The following is a 24,365-nucleotide window of genomic DNA, read 5'->3' on the forward strand; positions in this document are numbered from 1 at the left end:
AGCGGGACAGTCACGCCACTGCTAGACCCAAGGGAAGGCCCCCATGGTTCCCCAGCTTCTGGTGGCTCTCCAGCAGCAGACAGATGTGGCCAAGGAGAGACTCTGGTTTGACTTGGAGGAGTCCAGCTGGAGCTGGGCAGTGTGGAAGGAGTTCATGGGCGTATTCCAGGACATAGCTGGGTCAATCTGGGAGGCTGTTGCCCGGCTCCCACTCCCTGCTGCCCCCCCATCGCCCTCGCTGCAGCTCCACCTGATGCCCCCCATGTCACCCCACCTTCCTCACCCCCTGCCACGCTGCCTGCCTCACCACCTGCCGCTTCACCTGCCTTGACACCTACCACCCCATCTGCCTCGCCGCCTGCCAGCCCACCAGGACCGGAGCCCACTGGGGCTGCCTCGCCACCTGCCTGCTGGTCCTCCCAGCCCCCAGCCGGCTGTGCCAGGGACCACAGACAGCAGGGGTTGGGGGAGGCAGTTGCAACCCGTACCCGCCGGGGTTCCTGTTCCTCTACACCCATCCCAGACTGATGGGCCGATGGCTACCGGGCCCCCATTTGTATATAGTTGTCCCCCTTGTGTATATTTGTTCCCCTTGCATATAGTTGCCTTCCTGTGTATATTGGCTTCAGTTTTTGTTGTGAACATAACACAGTTCCCAGTTTCCAACAATTCAGTTTTATTTTCCAAAGGACCTGAGACGTGTGCTGTGTGCGGACTTTGCGCAGGCAGTGTGGGTGGTGTGTGGGGGCCCTCTGGGGAAGGCCAGGAAAGTGCTCAGGGGTCTCCCCAATAAAAATGGGCCCCATACGAGCCTCACGGACCCGTACCCCCTCGCAGTGGGCCTGGCGAATGGATGCGGCAGACAGCTGGGGGAAGCCTATGACGGCTTTGACTGCCCACCACTGGAAGAAGGCCTTCCCCTTGCTCTCAACAATGTTGTGGAACATGCAGCACATGCCCACAACCTGGTGGATGTTCTGGAGGCAGATGTCCAGGAGGGTAAGGAGGCACCACCAGCGGCCCTTCAGGTGGCTGAAGGTCCACTCCACCACCTGGCGGGCATAGTTTAGGCAGGCATTGAACTGTTCCTGGCTGGCATTGAGGTGGCCGGTGTATGGGTGCATGAGCCAGGGCTGGAGGGGGTAGGTCGCGTCCTCCACAAGGCAGGGGAGCATGGTGGTGTCCTCCAGAGGGATCTCCCTCTGGGGAATGTAGGTCTTTGCCTCCAGCCGGTGGCACAGGCCCGATTTCTGGAACACTTGGATGTTGTGTGTGCAGCCGGGCCAGCCCACGTAAGCATTCTGGAAGTGGCCCCAGCTGTCCACCATGGCCTGCAGGACCACAGAGTGGTAGCCCCTGCGGTTGATGTATATTCCCCCGCTGTGGTCCGAAGCACGGATGGGGATGTGGGTCCCATCCAGGGCCCCGAAGAAGTTCAGGAACCCCATGGCAGCAAATCCGGCGATGGCTGTGTTCATGTCCCCAACTTTGATGACCCTCTGCAGCAACATGGCATTGAGCACATGGACCACCTGTGAGGAGGGAACACAAGCAACCATGACAGTGTGCAGGGTGCCCCAGATCCCTCTCCCCAGGGCCCTCTCCTAGGCACCTCCCAGGGTACACCCCTCCCCAGATCCTCCCTCCCCAGCCCCCCCAGTGGATGTATGCCCAGGCCTCCTTACCTCCATGGCGACGGCCCCGACTATGCCCTTTCTCACTCCAAACTGGTGTCCCAATGAGTAGTAGCTGTCTGGTGTGGCCAGCTTCCAGATGGCTATTTCAACCCTTTCCTTGACGGGGAGGGCACACTGCATCAATGTGTCCTGGTGCCTCAGTGAGGGGATGAGCCACTGGCAGAGCTCCAGGAAGGCCTGCTGGTGCATGAGGAAGTTCTGCAGCCACTGGTCATTGTCCTACTCCCCCATGACCAGCTGCTCCCACCACTCGAAGCTGGTGGGGTAGCTCCAGAGGCAGCAGAGCACCCAGCGGGGAAGGAAGACGGGAGCCTGGTGGTCGGGGCGTCCCCGTCTGCCCCCTGGGTGGGCTCCTCTGCCAGGAGCTGCTGGGCAGCCTCCCCTGCAGCACCTAGCAGCGTGCTTGTTCCATGGGAGGGCTTCCAGCTTCTGCTGCTGCTGCTGCTGCTGCTGCTGCTGCTGCTGCTGCTGCTGCTGCTGCTGGGAGTCCATAGCTGCTGTGCGTCGGTCTGTGAGAGTGTGGCTAGCGCTCTGCAGAGATCGTGCTGTGCAGGCTGAGTGTGTCTGTGAGGGGCCCTTTAAAGGAGCAGCTTGCTGTTGCCCCAGAAGGGCTAGTCCAACCTGTTACCCCTTCCGCGGGCTTTCCTGGCCCCTTATTTCGACAGGGAGCACTTGTGTTTGCGGACGCTCCGCATTTCTTTCCGGGGCGGCTCCTTTCAAAGTTCCCTACTTTGACATTGAACATCGACGGCACCAGACCTGGAGGATGTGTAGACAATATGGGTCAAAGTAGCCAATTGAGATGTTCTTATTTTGAAATAGGCTACTTGGACGTACTGTGCTAGTGTAGGCACAGCCAAAATGTTAACAGCTAACAGAGAATCTCCTTTTCTGGGTTGTAGGAGCATGTTCTTTTGTAGCGGGTCTGAATTCCACAACTTATGTCACATTGAAGTCCATAGTGACTCCTGAGGACAGCACGGCAAGACCCATGAATTTGTAGGGCATGGGTTTGTTATGTCTGCATGGCTATTTGTCACTTTTTCGAGGGCACCTTAAATAAGCTGAAACTTCACCTGATCCCATTTTCCTAATTGCATGTTAAATAATAAATCGTGCTTTCCATGAGAAGATTTCCATAATTTTAGCCAGAAGCTAAACTATGAATGGAGTGAGGAACAGAATTACTCCTGCAAAATACTTTGCTTTCAATCTCACCATGACATTTTAAATCTGCATGTTTGCTCACAGATGGTGTTTTTTCTGGTCTCATTTAATCAGCCCAGTGTCACATTGCCCATAGTTCTTTTCATTGGTTTGTTTTTCTTGGGCCAAATCCTGCTTTTACAGAAAATTATGATTCTACTGATTGTAATGAAACTAGGATTTGACCAATTGAATATGGAATATGGGCACCTGTAAATTCCTTTTTCTGGGCTGTCAAACCCCTGAGGTACTGAGTCAAGGTTAAGGAAGCTGTGCATAGTTATTTCTGTGCTTTATAAAATGTGTAACATTTGTGGTGCATAAATCATTTTTAGCTTTACCTAATTTCAGAGCATAAAGGGCATGTCAAACTTTACTAAACTGAAGCCCCGGGAAGCAGTCGATAACCATGATGGATTTTTATAATGATATAACCCTTAATGAATTATTGTAGTTCTTTAACAAGGTTTTAATAAGAAATTTCTTTTGCCAGTATGGTTATTAGTTCTCTCATATGAATAGCCCGGGGCCTGTCTACCATAGAAGAGCACAATGTAATATTTCTTTCTGTGTCAATCATACAGTTCTGCAAAATTCCAAACCATGAATAAAATGCACTTACTTTTCTTTGGTTGGTTTTATTTTTTTTAAATTTTGTTTTAAAAGTCAGCTTTTTAGGATATGTGGGTGAAAATAAGGAGATGCTGACTGCCTCAACCACTGTTTTGCTCCCCACTAAGATGTTTCCTGTACAATAAAATGTTTTCTAAATGAAACAGTATGGTTGGCTATACTAGGAACTAACTTCAAAGTTTACTTTGGAGTTAGGCACTACTTCGAAGTAGCCAACAGAGAGTCTACACAAATTTTTCCATTACTTCAAAGTTAACTTCAAAGTCTGAAGCCCAACTCTGAAGTCCTTACTCCATTCCTGGGAATGGCGTAGTGCCCTACTTCGAAGTTTAACTTCAAAGTAGGGTGTGTCTAGATGCTCAGCTTTGAAGGTGCTTACTTTGAAATTGTTCTTCAAAGTAAGCAACTTCAAAGTTATTTTTGTAGTGTGGACACAGTCTATATGTATTTTGAACCAGCTGGTACATTTTCATATAACATATGTCATACTATGCTATACTGATTTCCTTCAGGTTCTGTAAGGAAGCATCTGAATACTGCAGTGGGTGTTGTTCAATTATAATACTGGAGTCAAGAATGGCATCGCTCTCAAGAAGCTAATGTCCCATACAACAAAATAGTTGGGTTACTGTGTGATGCTGCAATGAAATAAGCGTATAAAAGGTCAGTTCTCAAGTGACAGTTCTTGCCGCTAATAGGGCAGATACCATGCAAAGGGCCAGAAGCACTACAAGCTGATGAGGTCTGTGGAGCTTTGTTCACCACTCCCTTCATATTCCTCTCTGTCAACCATCTCTCCTTAGCCTCTTTGACTGCCATGGCACAGCACAACCTGCAATTTTTCCTTGCTCAGCTCTTTTGAACATTGATGCAGGTAGAACTGTAATTCTTGGCACACCCTAATAGAGGAATCTGTGTTTATTCGTGTGCCAGCCTTGCTCCTGTGCTGTTGCTGCTGGTGGCACTGCCTTCACTGCCAGGGAGCTGGAGAAGATCAATAACTGTGAAGCAGCAGCTACTGACTCCGCACACAATTCTGAAGGCAGTGCTACTGCCGACAGCATCACAGATGTGACGGTGGCATGGTATTGACTGTCTCATTGAAAGAGATCCTACTTGTACAGAACAGTCAAAGTCACACATCTTGCAATGACTTTTACGGCTACTTGATGAGCAATCAACCACTGCTGAGAAAGATATACTTGACAGAAAAAAAAATATATTCGTGGGCACAACAGGAAGAAGTGCAGTAGGAAAAGAATGACTGCATGTAAAAAGGTAAATTTAAATTTGATTTACAGTTATTTTTGAAGCCATTACATATTACATCAAACTTCATGGCTATTTATAAATGTTAGATTTTCGAAGTAGAAAGAAACAATATAGTAGAAATGGTACCTACTTCTCCATCCCAGTTCTTTCTGTCCCTGAAAGTGTTCTGTGTTTAGTAACTTAAAATATGGCAGCCCTATGATCAATCAATCAATCAATCAATAAATACATTAGATTAAAAACTACTGAATACAACCACCACCTCTGGACATCATTTTCCAGCCAGTTTAGACCCAGGGATGGGCACAGAATGTACAGGAAACTCCTGCTGTGAAATAGAGATGGAGAGAAAGAGAGGCTATTTATTAGGACAAATTATGAGGCAGGACTGCTCAGCTCTCTCTGTGAGAGGGGACAGGATGAATCAGAAGGACTAGTTGGGACTAGTGTTATTTTCAGTTTAGGCTGTGTTGGTTTGAAGTTGAGAAAGCATCTGAGCAGCTTAGAGAGATTTTGACTAACAAAGGGAGATACTGAAGCTCTGTGGGAACCAATGTTAGATTAGATTGCTCCAGCCCTTCACAGACCTCCACCTAGGGAGGCAGAGAATCAGCCAGGTTCCCCATAGAAGCAGCTGAGACCTCTACATACTCTGGACCAGTAACCCAGACAGCACCCTATCCCACTCTGGAGTGAAACATTGTAAGAAAGCCATTATCAGCCTCTTTTGGCTGGTCAAGTTAGCACTGCTACACTCACCTCTGCACTCATCCTCCACATTCCATTTGTCTTGAAGGTCCCGTGGAAAAAGCTGAGGGTAGGACATAGTTGTGAACAGTGGGAGGTGGGGAATTTGTTGTAATATTTGTGTTTAGCATGTATCAGTTAGCAATTTCCTTTTTCTTCCTTAAAGACTTTTTCCCTGCCCTAATAAAGTCCTCATTGCTATATTGGTACGAATATGGCATTTCATTTGTATTTTGTTGTCCGTGTGATGGCTTATATTCTTTAGTAAGAATGATAGCAGCAGCCATTTTCCAAAGGATCAGCGCTTCCAGCCCACATCTACATGGGCTTTTGCTGGAAAAAAATGCAGAACATCTACATGGCAAATGTGCTTTTTCGACAGCTTAACAACAAAACCCAGCACATCCACTGGCAGCATTATACCTCTCCCTATTCAGCTATAGTGCCTATCTCATCAGTGTGTTGTTGACAAAACAGCCATGTAGATACCCTGAGGCCCTACTGTCAATGGACAGGGCTTTTGGCTGACTGGGAAGCCTTGTTTGCAGAGCTTAATGGTAGTCCATCGATCCGATGATGACAAATCTGTGCAGATCATCTATTATTGGTCTCATGGTGTGCCCTCTGGTGACTGTATAAGCCAATTCTAGAGGTGCACATTTTGCTGCAGATGGTGCATGGGAAGTTTGCAATCTGTGGGTTGTGCATTGCTGATGCTCTGTGACATCATTCACGTGCCTCTTGTAGACACTGGCAGCAGTCTTCCTCAAAGGCAATGCAGGTATTTCTGACTGTTGCACGCCAATGTGTTCTGTCACTGGCGGCATCCTCAAGGTCCCTAGGTTTGAAACTGCTGTACTGCAGATTGGCTTGTAGCGTTTCCGTGGATGACCTTGTAGCCAACCAGGCTCGGGTTCCCCAGAGACGAGGCTGCACCCAGAAGGCGAGTGCTATATTTGGTTTAATGAAAGCGTGTGACACCCGCGACGGGAGCCCCGGAGACGCCGCAGTCACCAGTGGGGAAAAACCCAACGCGTCGGAGCTTCGCTCGGGGAGAGGCTCAGTAACAGACCTCCTAACACTAGCTGATAAAGCTGAGCTCATTAACATAAGATTGCCTAAAATTGCCTATGCATTTCTTATTACTATCTTTGGTGGCCTACTGCCAGCGTAGCCTTGAAATCTTGGCAAGCGCGGCTTGTTCTGCAGCTGTTCCCATGGCAGTTTGCAGCTTTCACCTTGCACAGACTGGTCTGTTTAGATTCTCCTGAGGATTCACAGAGGGGTCGATCTGCTCTCATGAGACCGTTACAAACTCTTCTCGCACCCTACAGACCTATACGCCGGATGCCCTGGGAGAGTTCACCATACAGAAACTGGTGAGGGATTCTGTTGGCATCCATGTGGCTGACATGACCAGTCCAATGTAGTTGTGACTTCATAATCATCATTTAGATGCTTGTCATCTGGGCTGTCTCGAGGACCCTCAAGATTGGGCACTTTGTCTTGCCAGCGGATCTTCATGATGTTATGGAGGCAGCACACATGGAATGCTTTGAGCTGCTTGATGTGATGCCTATATAGTGTCCATGTTTTGCACCCGTACAAAAGAGATGAGATAACAACAGCTCTGTACACAAGCAGTTTTGTTGACATCTGGATGTTATGGTGGTTTAGAACTTTGACACGCAGACAGCCAAGGGCCTGGCTTGCTTTGGATATTCGCGTGTTGATCTCATTATTCAGTGATCCATCACTGGATATGACACTACCCAGCTATTTAAAGTTCTTGACTACTTTAAGCTGAGTGCCGTCAATAGAGATACTCGGGACAGGAGCATTTGATCCAGGTGCAGGTTGATGGAGAACTTCTTACTTTCCAAGGCTGATAGTTAGTCTGAAAAGTTGCGAGGCCTCAGCAAACTTGTTGACAATGTGCTGAAGATCGTTTTCAGTGTGAGCCATAAAGGCACAGTCGTCGGCAAAGAGTGCCTCAGAAAGAAGTTTCTGCACTGTCTTAGTCTTTGCATTCAGGCAACGGAGGTCAAAAAGTAAACCATCATGACGGTATTTCAAGTATATACCTCGGTCCAGATCTTTCATTGCATGGTTAAGGATGCATGCAAAGAACAGGTTAAATAAGACAAGAGCGAGAACACATCCTTGTTTCATGCCATTGGTGATGTCGAATGGGGCTGATGTGGCTCCGTCAGACAGTACTTTGTCTGTCATGTTGTCATGGAAAAGGCATATAATCTGGACAAATTTTCTTGGGCAGCCAAGTTGTATTAGAATGGTCCAAAGGGCTTCCCTGTTGACAGTATCAAACGCCTTACTGTCAGCCATTCTGCCGAGAGAGGGTCGGGCAGTGTGGCTGCTCTCTCTGGACAGAGCGGATTGCTCTTTTAATCTGCCTTTATGTGTAGACATGATCTGTCAATGGAAGTTTTGCCAGGAAATCCCTTCAGAAAGTTACTTCTATTGACAAAGGCTTCTAGTATAGATGTCACCCCAGTGTCCTTGCCTCAGCTCCTTTATCTTTGCTCTGCACTACAGTGTGTCCCACACAGTCCTTTTCACACTAGTTTTGCAAGATATACCTATAGGTGTTGCCGTTCCTATGGGTCATGCACAGCTGGAACTGCACAGACTTCTCTTGCCACAAACAGATAAGATCCAAAAGCACCATGGATGTCCAAGTTCGAGAGTGTTGGGTGCAATCCTCCTACACATCCTTCAGTCTGCATAGACTATGGATCGTACCCTTCGTAACTCCATTTAAGATCGTCATTTACAGCATTGACTGTGACTGTGGAGGCCTACACTAGAGTGACAGTCCTTGCTACTTCTGCTGCATATGTACTGGGTGTCTGGCAGGTCCTTGCTGTCCTTTCTACGGGCTCACTTCTCCTCTGCCAGCTGTCTGATCTTCATCTCGCCCTTCTGAAGGCCCTTGTGTAGTTCCTGCTTCCAGCTGCTGCAGTCATCTGCCAGCTGTTCCCAACTATCTGGGTCGATGTCTACCTCCTTGAGGTCAATTTTACAGATGTCTTTGTCACGCAATTGAGAGCGTCCTGGAGGTCTTTTGCCAGAGGTTGGCTTCCCATACAGGATGTCTTTTGGAATCCCTCCATCATTCATCCTGTGGACATGGCCAACCCAGCGGAGCTGCCGCTGCCTGAGGAGGATATGCATGGTTGGATTTCCAGCTTGCTCGAGGATGGCGTTGTTGGGCACTCTGTCCTTCCATGATATCCCAAGAATGAACCTGAGGCAGCGCAAGTGGAAGACCTTCAGCCTCTTTTCCTGGCAGGCATACAAGGCCCAAGACTTGCTGCCATAGAGGAGGGTGCTGAGGATGCAGGCTCTGTAGACTTGCATTTTGGTGTAAGTGTACAGCTTGTTGTTCCACACTCTCTTGCTAAGTCTGAACAGAGTTATGGCTGCTTTTTCAATCATCCTGTTTAGCTCAGTCTCCAGCGACAGGGTGTTGGTGATGGTGGATCTGAGGGAAGTAAACTCGTGGACAACCTCTACTGTGTAGTTGTCAATGCTGATTGATGGAGGTTCAGCAACGTCCTGACCAAGTATGTTTGTCTTCTCTAGGCTGATGGTAAGCCCAAAGTCCTTGCATGCTTTGGAGAACTGATCCAGTAGTTTTTGAAGCTGTCCTTCTGTGTGTGACACTACAGCAGCATTGTCTGCAAACAGCATGTCTCCAATGAGCACTTCCTGCACCTTAGACTTAGCTTTCAGCCTTGCAAGATTAAACAGTTTCCCATCAGATCTTGTGTGCAAAAAGATGCCCTCCGTTGAGCATCCAAAGGTATGCTTCAGGAGGAGTGCAAAGAAGATCCCGAACAATGTCGGAGCAAGGACGCATCCTTGTTTGACACCACTCCAGATGCTGAAAGCATCCAATGATGTGCCGTCATATTGGATGGTTCCTCTCGTGTCTTCGTGGAAAGACTGGATCATCTTGAGTAGCCATGGTGGACAGTCTATCTTATGGAGCAATTTAAACAGTCCATCCCTACTGACTGAGTGAAAAGCCTTGGTCAGGTCGATGAAGGTGACATAGAGTGGATTCCTCTGTTCCCCGCATTTCTCCTGCAGCTGCCTCAGGGAGAAGATCATGTCAATCGTAGATCTGTTGGCGCGGAATCCGCACTGGGATTCAGGATACACCCTCTCAGAGAGCTTCTGGAGTCTGCCAAGGATGACATGACATCCAGATGGCTGCTGCACAGATTCTCCTCAAGGGTGTCTCTGAACACGTCTGCTTTTTCTGAGTTTGCCGTCTTTCTGACATCAACGTGGGGCCTTCCAGTTGGTTTAGAATGGTGCCGTTTCTTGGGTCTCAGCTTGAGCTTGGAGCAGACTAGTGGATGATCTGTATTGCAGTTGGCATGATGTTAGCTGCATGTCAGGAGGATGTTTTTGAGGTTGTCACGTCTGGTGATGACCAAGTCTAATTGGTGAAAGTGTTTCGAGCGTGGGTGTCTCCATGACACTCTATGCTGTGGCTTGGTTTGGAAAAATGTGTTTGTGATGCACAGATTGAGGTACGTGCAAAGTTTGAGGAGACACCGTCCATTGTCATTCATTTTTCCCACACCAAAGTGACCTAGCCAAGAGGGCTATGAGTTACGATCAGCTCCAACTCTTGCACTGAAGTCACCCAAAAAGTACAATTGATCACGAACAGGTATTTGCACTATGGCAGCACTAAGCTCATCATAGAACTTGTCCTTTGCTTCTGGTGTGGTGTCCAGGGTTGGAGCATAAGCGCAGATCAGGTGGATGGGACTGGCACAGGTTTGAAATTTGACCTGAAGGAGTCTTTCTGATCCGCCCTGTTAGCCGGTGGCCGGGTAATGTGCGGTGAGGTATTCCCCTGGGTCCTAAACAACCCAGTTTTTTACTGTTACAGCAGGGAGCTCCTAGCAGTCTCACCTACGGCCAGGCTGTGGTAACCAAATGGTTAAAGTTCTTTTTGTTGTGCCAGCTGTGTTGCAGTGACAAAAGGGTTAACAGAAGTCAGGCTTAGATCTTAACTAGTTACAAGTTTATTAAGCTACAGTTATAAGCGTGTGGTTACAAAAGGCTATTGTCTACTTCTTATATGCTAGCAAAGTACAGGTGTTAACAAGTTACGTTACAATCCAATACAAAGATATCTGTTACCATCTAACACAATGATATCTTGATACAACGACATCTAGTTACAGAGCTCTAACTCTTTAGCTGTGCACAAAAAAAAACCCGGAGACCTAGCATGGGTATATCTTGCGTCTCTCTGCGTCTCTCAATACCAGCATAGCCAAGCCGGATCGGTCACTCAATTCCGCGGAAAGACGAATACGAGGTTGGGCGTCCCCAGTTGTGGACCTCGGGACACAATCACCTGACCCGACCAGCAGGTAGTTGGTGGAAGGCACTCAAAGTTAGAGTTCTGCTGGACCCATCTTTTATACCCCTTTTTGGTTACGTATTCTCTTTCTTATCTATGGTGCCAGATCATACTGGTCTGTCTTTTGTGATGCCAGTTTGTTACAAGGGCATTTCTTACTTAATTTGCACTTGTAAGACAGGAGATAAGCAATTTAGGAGTACAGGACATTCTTTTTGTGAGGGCGGGGCACTTCCCCTTCTGGGATGGCTGTGTGTGTGCGTCATATCGATCAATGCCAGCTGGGGTGATTTGTTGAGGGTCCCACCCCCCTTGTTGACAGTTTGGCCTGTTAGCCTTCTATCTGTACTTTCTGCTTCTCAGGGTCACGATAAGCTAGCACATCTGGGCCTCAATGAGGGCATCAAAGACTGTGCTGTCAGCAGCTGTTTCCATGCCCTGTGTGCTCCTCAGTGGGGGGGGAGGCAGCGAGCAAGCTGGCTTGTAAGGGGGAGACTTTGTCTGGCTACACGCCCGTGACTAGCTCCACCATTTGCAGAAGGGTGTTTCTAATGGCAAAGCTGACACCGTGCTCCCTGGGTTCCTCTTGGGTTTTGCCCTGCCAGAAAAAGGTGTAGTCCTTTTCCTTTAGGGATCCCAAAGCTATGAGTCGCGTCTAATGCAAAGTGGAGATGCCAACTTGGAGCCTCTTCAGTTCCTCGTTGATGACAGTGGTCTTTCGGGTGTCGCTGATGTCCTGAAGATCTTCAGTCAAACCGGTCAACATGGTCTGTACATTCCAACAAACAAGCTTGAAACTTTGATTATTTTCTTTTCTTAATAATGTTCTTGTTGGTTTGTCTGGTGCTCATTTCAGTCACTTGTCAGGTTTGGAAACCTTAAGCCTCATGCACCCAGTGAGGTAAGCGAACTGTGGTGAGACAGTACCCTACTGGCTGGGGGCTGCCCAGCTTAAGGCAGGCAGTGACTGTCCAATGAGATGTGATGATCTCTCTCACCGAAGGTAGCAACACCTGGCACTCATTCTCTACGCCAATCGAGCAAGAGCTTATAACCGGTATCTGTTGCCTCCCGTGTTGGTTCAACGCTATTAAGCGATGCTGAAGTACCTCTCCAGGTGCGAGCCTGGGCAATTTTTATGGAGACCCTGGGCTGCCCAGCACCAGCCCCCCCGCTTCTCGGCTTTACTGTTATAGTCCAAAAGAAAGGATAACCTCTACATTTGGTACCAGCTCAGCTGCAGAAGTTGCTGGGACAGTGCCAGAAGTTGACTCAGAACTGCCTAAGGACTCCCCTCCGGATTTTCTGTCAGGGTTTACTCCCTTAGCCTTACTCTTTCCCAGGATAACCCACAAGGCAGTGGGGCATCTTCCTCCACCTTCACAGGAGTTGTCAATTTGCAGCACCACACCTCCTGGTCCACCGTTGAGACTGTGCATTAGAAAGGTGAAAGAACAAGTCCCTCCATAAGGTCGGTATGTGAGACAGACCAGACCCCCCACACACTGTGTTTCACCTGTGAGCTGACACAGTTGCCTGGGGGATGGCATCGCTGTAATGTACAACAGCTGCTTGGAGCCAACAATGAGGGTTGAGTGGTGGGTGAGGACCAGTGCTTCCGTCCACCTGAAAAGGCGCAGCTGCCGGAGAGTCAAAGGTCCTACCTCTACCCCAGACACCCCATATCTCCCTGGGTGCAATAGTCAACCATATTCAGATGGGAAGATGACATGAGACCATTTCACACTAGCCAGACAGTAGGAAATGGAAGTTAAATTTCTGGGTATTACAAGGAAGATTGCTGTGTACCTAGATGCGGGGCAGCAGATTTCAGAGTGCTGACCAGAAAGGCTGCCTGGGGCACTGTGGGAAACAGTAAAAGTGAAAAGTAGTGTCCACACTGCATGTTTGTTGACAATAAAGGCATGGGAGGGGTGAAATCTCTCACAGAGACGGAAGATTTTTGTCCCGTAAACTGAGCATTTTTCATGATTTTTGTCACATTGCAATGTGAATGCTATCAAACGTTTGTCACTACAAGGCAGTCAGTGGCCACAAAACTTGGTAATGTAGACATAGCCTTACTGGAATAAAGGTGGAGGCTATAGCTAGTTAAGTATGGAAGCTGTCACTCCGTGCTGATTTGCAGAAAGCATCCACAGAAGGCAGAGAGGGACTTGATGATGAAAGTTTACTGGTGTCAAAGATGACCAGGAGCAACCAAGACTCACTTCCAGACTGGAACTTTTCCCAGGACTCTTGAACTCTGAGTGCAGATGCACTAATCAGAGTCTGCCCTTTTCAGACTGTGGTACGATTGGGCCTGTTGGATGAAGCCGTGTTTTACCACCCCCTCTATATTCCCCACACTTGTTTTACTCTGTGAATATATATTTCCCATTCCTATATTTCTTGTACTGCTCTGATGCGTGCATGTTAACTCCAGGGGAGGTGGAAGAGGTACCCTGGGTTGGAAGGGAGTTTCCCTGTTGCATTCCTGAGATCAGAACTGACTCCAACTTTGCCACAAGGGCTCTAAAATTATATAGATGCTGTCCAAACAAAAGACTACCCTTGTCACAAAAGCTACCATTTCGCTGAAAACTTTAAGTCTCTACTGAGCAGATGTTTAGAAGATTATAAATAGGCCAATTTTGAACATATTTTTTCTTGGATAGTAAATGGCATATTCCTGGCACCAATATGACCTCCCTGGCAAAATTCAAGTTCCTGTTTCAAGACTAGAGGTGCTAGAGCTTCAAATAGAAGAAAAATATATATGATAATATTGATACATATATATGCATACATACACATATATAGGACTAGTACATGCTATCCACTTCAAATTTTATATTAGAAAAGCGGTATGGTCTGATTTCAGTATAAATATTTAGAATGTGGGCCTATATCACAGGAAAACTTTAATTATGTGATTCATTGTGACTCATTGCAGATCTAAAAATGAACATAACATGAACTCTATCTATGCAGTACATGAACAATTACATTTCATTGCTCCAAAGTCTTTTTAGTTGCAAACAAAGAACGTTAGGGGATACTCATACCTGTGTGTCAACAGATTCCAAGGAGACTAATTCTGATTGAAACTATCCATTTGCATTGGTGAGCACTCTGAACAGCAGATTTCAATAGCATGCAAGGAAAGAAGGCAAAAAGACAAATTTGAAAAGGCAGAATATTGATCTCACCTGCAGCTGTGTGTTCTAGCATATCATTCATTTCCAGCTGTTTGTTTCAGTTGCTATTCTTGGTCAGTGGCTATAGTATTGATTCTTGAACTGTTTTTCTCCTTCAGAGTATCTTGTTTTTTCTCTTCACTTTGCCAAAGTTGCAAGAGGTGACAGTGAAGAGATCCAGACAGATGTTTAGCTAAGAGGGACTAAGATCTCCGTGACCCACAGCCAGACAGTAGCCACAATCTTCCATCACTGTGGCCTCACATACAATCTCAGGTAAGTAAACAGCTATGGCTTTGTATATAACCACATATAAATAATTAGAATTATATTTTCATGACTTTTTCATTTGAAATTTTATGTTCAAATACAAAAAAAATATGAGCAATGTGGACTGTAAATAAACAAATCTGAGTGAAGGGAAATGTGCAAGAGGGAAATCATCAAAGATAATCTTCACAGGTACTTTAAAAACAATCAGATACAGGCATGATGATATATGTTATACTAACCAAAGGAAGCCTGGATCTTGAGACCTGATTTGAAGCAAACAAGCTATAAAACAATACCTCACAGACCTGACCTGGACCTCTTGTTTTTCCAGGCATCATATCCAAGTTGAGCTAAAGAGATACTTCCTTCTGGCTGGGTCAGTAGGAGCTGTCACAAGCATTTCTCAGCAGTAGGAGTCATTTCTGAGTTTGTAGGAGCTGTCAGAAGTCATTCGTACATAATGCATATCATACTAGACATGAGAGTGACCTGTCTAAACATTACCAAAATACTGGAAAATAATCAGGTCACTCCATCCATCTGTTACCTAAAGCTCAGCTCACTCTTCCAGCATTGGCATGATTATCCAATAATGGTTTGCAATACCAGTTTAATATTTATATAAATCTACTGAAATAAATGGATTTACGCTGATGTAATACTGGGGTAATGGAGTACAGAATAAGACTTTGCCTTAGCACACTTTTTTAGTGGTAGAATCCTCAAAAAAGACAGTTTTGCTAAATTTTGAAAACATTGAGTCATTCTACTGCCCTATACTGAAATTCACCATAAACTATTGAAACAAAAATCTTGTTTTACACCTATTTAATATGACCAATTTTGGTTTCATCTTCATTTATGTTTATTATTTGTGGTCTTTTAAGTAATTGGTGCAAAGCAGAATATAGCATTCCAACTGATAATAAAATACATGACCATTACCAAACTGTCTCAAGGGGTAGATATGCAAAATTACAGACTAAGTTTGGATACTGATTGCAGTGCAAGTCCCAGAGCCAAATTAATACCAAAGATGTTTGGAAATGTGACCCAAGAATAACCAGTCAGTCTGCAGGCAAACTAAAATAAATAAATCTGAGAATGTGAACTACACCAAGCACCTGAAAGGGGTGTTAACTCCAAAATCCATTGCTATAAGGGGCTCAGTCAACACCGCCCCAACAGAGGAGTGTGTATTTGACCAAAGAGGGCAGTGGGCCTGGTTAACCCCCAAGCAGGGACACCCTGGATGATAAAATAGATACTTAGAAATTTGGTGACAGGAGAATTATGCTGTCACTTCTGCCTGTCTGGTGGGGAAGGAGAGTCATTATCAATGGATCACATTCAAGCTGGAAAGGTATATTGAGTGGGTTCCCACAGGGATCTTTGCTAGGACAGGTTCTATACAGTATCTTCATACATTAATTAGATAATGACATATATTACCAAATGTGTGAATAATACCAAGTTGGGTCAGGGTACAAGTGCATTGAAGGACTGAATTGAAATTTAAAATGATCCTGACAATCTGGCAATCTGGAGAAATAGTCTGAAAGAAACAGGATGAAATTCAATGTGGAAAAATGCAAAACACTCTATACAGGAAGAAATTATGAGTTGTACACATGCACAATGGAAAATTTCTGTCTAGGCAAGAGTTCTGCAGAAAATGAACTGGGGGTTATTAATAATCACAAACAAAATATGAATCAAAATGCAACACTGTTGCCAAAAAAGCAAACATAGTTGTGAGATAAATTAATAAGAATGTTATAAGCAAAATATGAAAAGTATTTTTTCCATACCACTCAGCACTTGCCCTACCTGAAACACCATAGCCCTCTTTGGGCACCACACTTCAGAAAAGATGAGGACATATAGGAGAAAGTCCAGACGATATCAAGAAAGATTATTAACAGTTTAGAAAACATGACCTATAAGGATAAATGAAAAAAATGGGTTTATTTAGTTTGGAGAAGAGAATATAGAAGTGAGATATGAATACAGGTTTCAAAAACATAAAAGCTTTTCATAAAGATGAGGGTGATAAATTGTTCTTTTTATCCATTGAAAACAGAACAAGAAGAGATGGGCTTAAATTGCAACAAGTGGTATTTAGGTTAGACATTAAGAAAACTTTCCTAACTATAAAGGTAGTGAAGCACTGGAACAAATTACCTAGGAAAGCTGGGAATCTCCATTACTAGAGATTGTAAGGAGAGGTTAGACAAATACTTGTCAGGGTTGGGTCTACACAATATTGAGTCCTATCTCATCACAGGGCACTGGAGTCGATGACCTACTGAGATCCCTTAGGGTGTGTCTACACAACAAAGTTATTTATGAATAATGGCTCGTGTTCCAAAATTACTTTGCAAACATCTGCACAACCCAACTCCTATTTCAAAATAATTCAAAATAGTGTATGACTTATTTTGAATTTGGTAGACCTCATTCTATGGGAAATAACACATACAGTAAGTTCTCAGAGCAAGCGAACTCAGAATACGCAACCCTTCTCTTACACAACTGACCCCGATTCCTATCATAAACCCTGTAGCGTAATTTCCAGTTGCGCTTAACTAGCTCCTGCTGCCCTGGCTCAACCCCACTGGTTCTACATGGTCTGGCCTCAGCATTCCCCACCAGCTCCACTCACCACCTGCACACAGCTCCTGATCACCCCCCACCCTGCCTCTGGCTCTAGCTCACCACACCTCATGCACGACTCTGACTCAACCTCCCTGATCCATGTTCAACATCCCCTGCTGGCTCACCACCCATATCAAATGCCTTACCAAAGTCTAGCTGTACCACATCCACTGCTTCACCCTCACCCAAAAAACATGTTATCATGTCAAAGAAAGCTATCAGTTTAATCTGGCATGATTTGTTCTGCTAGCTGAAGAAAGTGCTGAGGTACTCTGGTGCATTCAAAATGACTGTCTCCTGAAACATCACTTATTATGCTCCATTTGTCTATAATAGTTCAAATGTCTGTTGCTTACATCAATACAACCTGGATTCAGAAGCACCCATCAGGCAGTGGTTTCACTAAAATCCACACATCAAGTACCCTGAGAGGTATTTTTGTGTGGCTTATGATTCAAAGCATCAACCTAGGACGATTATATTTGAAATATAAGGTGGTGCTTGGAAAGAATTTATATTTCACCTAGAACATCTTGATAGAAGAAAAATGTATTATTGTTAAATACTTGTAACTCAATAAAGGCAGAACACAATTAATATCAATAAAGTAGACAGTTTTAAGTTGTTTGGAAAAACCTGTATTCCTTTTATTTTCTCTTCTGAATTTCTCTTCCCAACTTTCACACAACATATGCATTGATTCTCATGCATTTCTTTGCTTTTGAGACTTAGCAGCAGTTCTAAGCCAGTTTAGCTTTTTTTTCCTTTATTTCACTGTCAGTTTTATATCAATAATGAGATTTCTTTATGGGGTTTATGTTTCTTGTACGTGCCCTAGGTTCTGTAAGACAGTCCTGCTTTTCTGAGTTGGTTAGATAGCATGACATCATCCAGCGCAGCAAAGAATGGATTCTAACTAGTAATCTGGAAAGCATGTTCTTGCATGGCTTCATTATTTAGGCCTTCTCTGACAGTCTGATCACAGAATCATAGAATCATAGAACTGAAAAATGACCTTCAGTGGTCATTTAGTCCAGTCCTCTGCACTCATGGCAAACTAATTATTATCTATTCTGGATCATCCTTGACTGGTGTTGGTGTAACTTGCTCTTAAAAATTTACAGTGATGGAGATTTCAGAAACTAGCTGGGCAATCTGTTCCAATGCTTCATTACCATAACAAGAATTATTTCCTAATATCCAACTTAAATGTGCCTTGCTTTAATTTAAATCTTTGGCTTCTTGTCCTATTTTCAGACTAAGGGAAACAATTTTTCTCCCTCCTACTTATGATAGTTTTTTATGTACTTGAAAACAACTATCATGTTCCTCCTCAGTCTTCTCTTGATCATATTAAACAAACCATATTTTTTAATCTTTCCTCATAGCTCATGTTTTCTAGACCTTTAATCATTTTAATTATACTTCTATAGTCTTTCTCCAGTTTGTCCTCATCTTTTCTGAAGTGTGATTCCTGACATGGAGATAGTAATCCAATTGATACCTAATCAACACAGAGTGGCACTGGAAGGTAAGGCTGGGGAGGGGGCACAGCAGGGGTGATAGGAGCAGGCTCAGTGGAGGGTGCTCCTGGCAGGGCCAGTTGGTGAGCAACATTGGCAGCATGCTCCTGGAGCATCTGGCCAATGCCCTCCAGGGTGTAAAGCAGTCTCTCCCATGATGCCCTCCAGCACTCCAGCTCTTGTCAAGAAGAAACAATCAGCTTCATACATGTAGAATGTGAAGCAACTGTCTAGGAAGGAGTACTGCAGAAAGAGACTTGGGGATCACCGTGGATAACAAGCTAAATATGAGTCAACAGTGTGATGCTGTTGCCAAAAAAGCAAACATGATTCTGAGATATATGAACAGGAGTGTTGTGAGCAAGATACGAGAAGTCATTCTTCCGCTCTACTCAGCACTCATTAGGCCTGAATGGGAGTATTGTGTCCAGTTCTGGGCTCCACATTTCAAGAAGGATGTGTAAAAACTGGAAAAGGTGCAGAGAAGAGCAACAAGAAGGATTAAGGTCTAGAGAACATGAGCTATGAAAGAAGACTGAACAAACTGAGCTTGTCTAGTTTAGAAAAGAGAAGATTTAGAGGGGACATGATAGTGGTTTTCAAGTACCTCAAAGAGGATTACAAGGAGGAGGGAGAAAAATTGCTTTTCTTGGCCTCTGAGGATAGGACAAGGAGTAACGGGCTTAAATTGCAGCAATGGAGGTTTAGATTAGACATTAGGAAGCACTTCCTAACTATCAGGGTGGTTAAACACTGGAGTAAGTTACCTAGTGAGGTTGTGGAATCTCCGTCACTGGAGATATTTAAGAGCAGGTTAGACAGACACCTATCAGGGATGATCTAGATTGTGTTTGGTCCTGCCAAGAGGACAGGGATCTGTACTTGACATCTTGAGGTCTCATCCAGTTTTAGTGCTGTATGATTCTGTGATTCTATAGTTTATTTTGAAATAATGCTGCTATGTAGACATAGTCTAAATCTATGCAACAAGACAAATTTGATTTTATTAAATTTAATTTTGTAACACTGGGGCTGTGTCTACACTACAAAAATAACTTTGAAGTTGCTTAATGTCAAAGTTGAGCATCTACACACACCCTACTTCAAAGTTAAACTCAGAAGTAGGGTACTACTCCATTCCCGGGAATGGAGTAAGGACTTCAAATTTGGGCTTCCTACGTTGAAATTAACTTCAAAGTAAGGGAAAATGTGTGTAGACTCTCTGCTGGCTACTTCAACATAGTGCCTAACTTCGAAGTTCACTTTGATGCTGGTTCTTAGCGTAGACACACCCTGGGTTTTGTAAATTCAAATGTGAGTATCCCCACCTCCGCACAAAGTCCCCGGAAAGTTGAGTAAGTTGCACCATGCTAAATTGCTAAAGATCGACATTTACAGCACTAGATTGTGGGAACCAGTCCAACAGTTCCCTCAGCCCCATAGCATTCTGTGTTTTTCGATGGTGAAGTATGGGAAAAAAATGCCCCACAAGTGTTAGTGGGTATGTGATGTCATATTGCCCTCATTCCCCTCCCATGGAAAGTAAATGGCTATTTTTGCAGAAGGAAAGAAGGAAATGTAGGGAATTCCACCTGAAAGAAAACCAAATAAGCTGGATTCAGAAAGTGACTGAATCATGTAAATGGATTGCTAAGCTGCTTTTCCCCCATTGAAAGAACCCTTTTGCATTAATCACTTCAGATATGACTTTTGCCTGATCAGCCAACTACTGCGCCAGGCAGGAGACTGTCATACCCACATGCCAGAATGAGTCTTGCCCTGGGATCACCCATGTAACTGTGCCATGTCTACTGGACCCTCATCTGTCTTCCCCCCACACACACACTCTTTGTAACTACAACTTGGTATGACCTGTCTTAAAGAAGCCACGTGATAAGGAATTTTCCAAAAGAGACGAATATCGGAAAGAAAGCATCAACAAAGATCGCCAAATTAACTGTAATCTCTTGCTTTTATAGCTGAATTATCAAAGATTTTACAAAAAGCAGGTGACGCATTATCTCTGAAAATATTACAGGAACAGATTACAGCTTGTGATATCCTTCTTTTGTCAATTGTTAAAGCCTTTGAAGAAAGGCAATGGTCCTCATTTAAACACATCTTGGTTTCCTGACAGTTACTAGTTGAAAGAAAGCTATAGACTAACTGTCAATCCAATTTAAAATCACATGCTTTATGTTCAATGGCTGAACTGCAAATCATAATGGAAACAATTCAGTTCACTAAAAACAAAAAGTGCTTTCTTGTAATGGAGTCTACTTTCTGAAGCTTGCTTTGGTATGATGGTTCACTCTAAAGGGTGGGGATTGTAGCTGAGGGACCAGATGACATGATCCCTTCAAGGACTTTATGTGGTTGGGGGCGGGGGTTAGTCCCAAATATCACTGACCGCGGGGATCAGCCCCTCCACATACATTGATGGGTGAGGTTATAGCTGAGGAACCACTTGACGTGGTCCCTTCAGGGGCTGTCTGACAGTCCCCCAGTGTGTGCTGCCCCACTGAAACATAGCAAACAGCTAGCTCCCCAGCTCATGTTGCCTGTGAGGTTCTATACAGTCTCTCTGGTGACAGGCAGCCCCTGAAATCTTTGCTGTGGGAGGAGACTTCCCCCCCCAGCAACAGCCAGCCCCTGAGAATCTTTCCTACTTTTGGAGTCTTCACCGCGCACAAGCCAGAACCTGGTGCTGTCTGGAAGCATGGTCTGAACCGTACCACAGGCACATACTTTTATTGGGTTGGGGGCTAGCCACATAATGTCGTTGGGTGTTTGATAGACCTCCGACTGCATGGCACCTGTGTGTGAGGTGGGGGTTGCCCCTGTACAAATGTGAACCACAGAAAAAAAATTTCTTGGCCTTTCAGACATCACACATGCGTGAACCCCATGGGGGCTGATGCCAGCACTGAAAAAAAATCTCAGCTTCTCCTTCTATATCCTGTGCAGGAAAGAAGCCGTGGTTGGGCTTTGTGGAATGCGTACAAGACACCCCTGGAGGCCAATAAAGCCATTTTAAATAAATGCCATTTTCATACTGGCATTAATCTGACCTTTTAAATTCGAACTTGGCGTTATGCTGACTCGCATGTTTGGTGTAATAATATCAATCTTAGAGCTCCCTAAAATTGAGTCAATGACATTCACAGTGAAGACAGCGCATTGTAAAATAATGCTAAATGCCTTAAAATCAGTGTTATCATATAGTGTAGACATAGCCATAGCTTTACAGTACAACATGTCTGTGATTCTGTATTTAGTGAAGAAAATGAGCTAAAATCATGAATACTGTTGCAGGTAAAGATATTGATTCAAAGCACCATAGTAGTAAGTCAGATATTTGTTATTGATTTATCTAAACAGAGTTTTGCCCCAATGATTCTGGAGTGTACATATACGAACACACAGTCATGTTTATGTAATATTGTGGCTCAAAGCTAAATTTTCAGAACCACACACTAAATTTTCAGAAAAAAATGTGTGTTACCACAATGCAAAGTGCAATCACAATAACCATTCATATATATTTCCAGCTGTTGAAGTAACTGGGTTTTCCCTTACAGAATTAGATTGCAGTGTGCAGAAACATTTTCTGGGAAACACAGGCTTAAATCTGATTTGAAAATGGAATTAGTTACCAGACTCCTGCTGTTTTAACAGCTGCCCCAACTAAGAAACTGAACATAGACATATACATTATGTCACATCCTCTGAAGAGCTACTAGATTATTTTCAAGATAGCTTTAATTACAAATATAAAGAGCTGTAATGTATACCTATCTATGGGTGCGTCTTCACTAGCCGGCGACTTTGAAGTAGCCAGCATAATGTCAAAATAGCACACATGGCATCTACACGCGCTGTGTGCTATTTTGACGTTGAAATCGACGTGAGGCGGCGAGATGCTGAAATTGCTATTTCCATCCGAAGATGGAAATAGCGCCCTACTTCGACGTTCAACCTCGAAGTAGGGTGTGTGTAGAAGATCTGTGTCCCGCTACTTCAAAATAGCGGGGTCCTCCATGGCGGCCATCAGCTGAGGGGTTGAGAGATGCTCTGTCCAGCCCCTGCGGGGCTCTATGGTCACCACATGCAGCAGCCCTTAGCCCAGGGCTTCTGGCTGCTGCTGCTGCTGCAGCTGGGGGTCCATGCTGTTTGCACAGGGTCTGCAAACAGTTGTTGGCTCTGTGGATCTCGTGCTGCGCAGGCCGAGCGTGTCTGGGAGGGGCCCTTTCATGGTGAGGTTTGGGGCTTTGCTGGCCCCTTATCTCAAGGGGGAGCACTAGTGTGTGTGGACGCTCAGCATTTCCTTCCACGGTGGCTCCTTTCAACATTCTCCATCGCTACTTCGACGTTGAATGTCTATGGCTCCAGCCCTGGAGGATGTGTAGATGATATGCATCAAAGTATCCTATTTTGATGTTCTTACTTCAAAATAGGCTACTTCGATATAGTGTGCTAGTGTAGACGTAGCCTATTTGTTTAGAAAACTAGGCTTTTTACAACTGTTTCCTCTAAAACAACTGCTTCAGTCATGATATTTTGAATTAGTGTATTGCCATTCATGTATGTTTTCTTTCTTTATGACCTGAATTCAATCCAGGGCCCTGCTAATGTGAACCCCTGAACTCAAAAGTAACCCCAGGAAAAACATACTCTTACCTCCATTAACATGAGTAATTCAATTGAAGTTAGTGGAATGCAAGGAACCATGCCAGCAGACCATGGGAAAGATTGAAGGTTTTCTTCAAGAATTCTAATAAGAAGATACTTTGGACCCAAATTTATATAATAATGATTAAATTTTCAGGGCTAGATTCTGCTACCCTATATCTGCTAATTTGTAACGTAGTGGGACTGGTAACTGAGGAAGGTAATCTCAGTGTGCATGAGGACTTCTAAATGATTATTGCAATTTTATTAATAGCACTTTGCAGATTGCTTCCTAATCCTTTATGTATAATGAAGCAACTGATACTAGATGAACTAGAAGCTTGTAGGAGTCATGGACAAAATTGCAAGGATACGGGTGGTGTCACAAGGATGTGTTAATAACAGTCATGAAGTGTATATGAAAAGTGACAGAGTATGATCATTGAAGCCGTGATGAAGGGAGATTTTGAAATGTCAACTGTTAGTTACTTTGCAGCCAAATTAAAATTGCTTGAAAATAAACTGATATTTGAGAAGTTGTTCAGAGGTGCATGATGTGATGTTTATGCTTATTAACAGATTTACACCCCGCCTAGGGCTGAGTTGTGTTATGAACCTCACACCCTAACCACTTCCCTGGTTGTAAAAACATCACAAGGCCTTCTCTTCTCCCTTTCTCCTACCCACTTCATGGATCTGTTTGTGCTAGGCCAGGAAGAGGTTTTTTTTTTTTTTTTTTCAATAATTCATTACAGGCTTCATATCCTTTGTAAACTAGTACCTACATGAGTCACCTTGGACTTGTACTATTTGTAATTTGCCTCTTTTACTAACATCTAAATGGTGGGTGTCTGGAAAATAAAAAATAGAATGAGAAAGGAGAAAATTATCTAGATTTGGACCTACAACCAACCATTGCCTGGAACTTACATAATTTTAGAACAGTTCAGAAACTAAATCTAGATCAAAGCTGTACAACTAGCTTCTATTTGCACCCAAACCCCAGATAAGAACAGTTCTCTGAACTTTGAGCGATTGGAACTTTGAGTTTAAACTAGATTCAGATTTAAGT

Source organism: Carettochelys insculpta, chromosome 1, assembly GCF_033958435.1.
Source record: "Carettochelys insculpta isolate YL-2023 chromosome 1, ASM3395843v1, whole genome shotgun sequence".
NCBI lineage: Eukaryota > Metazoa > Chordata > Testudines > Carettochelyidae > Carettochelys > Carettochelys insculpta.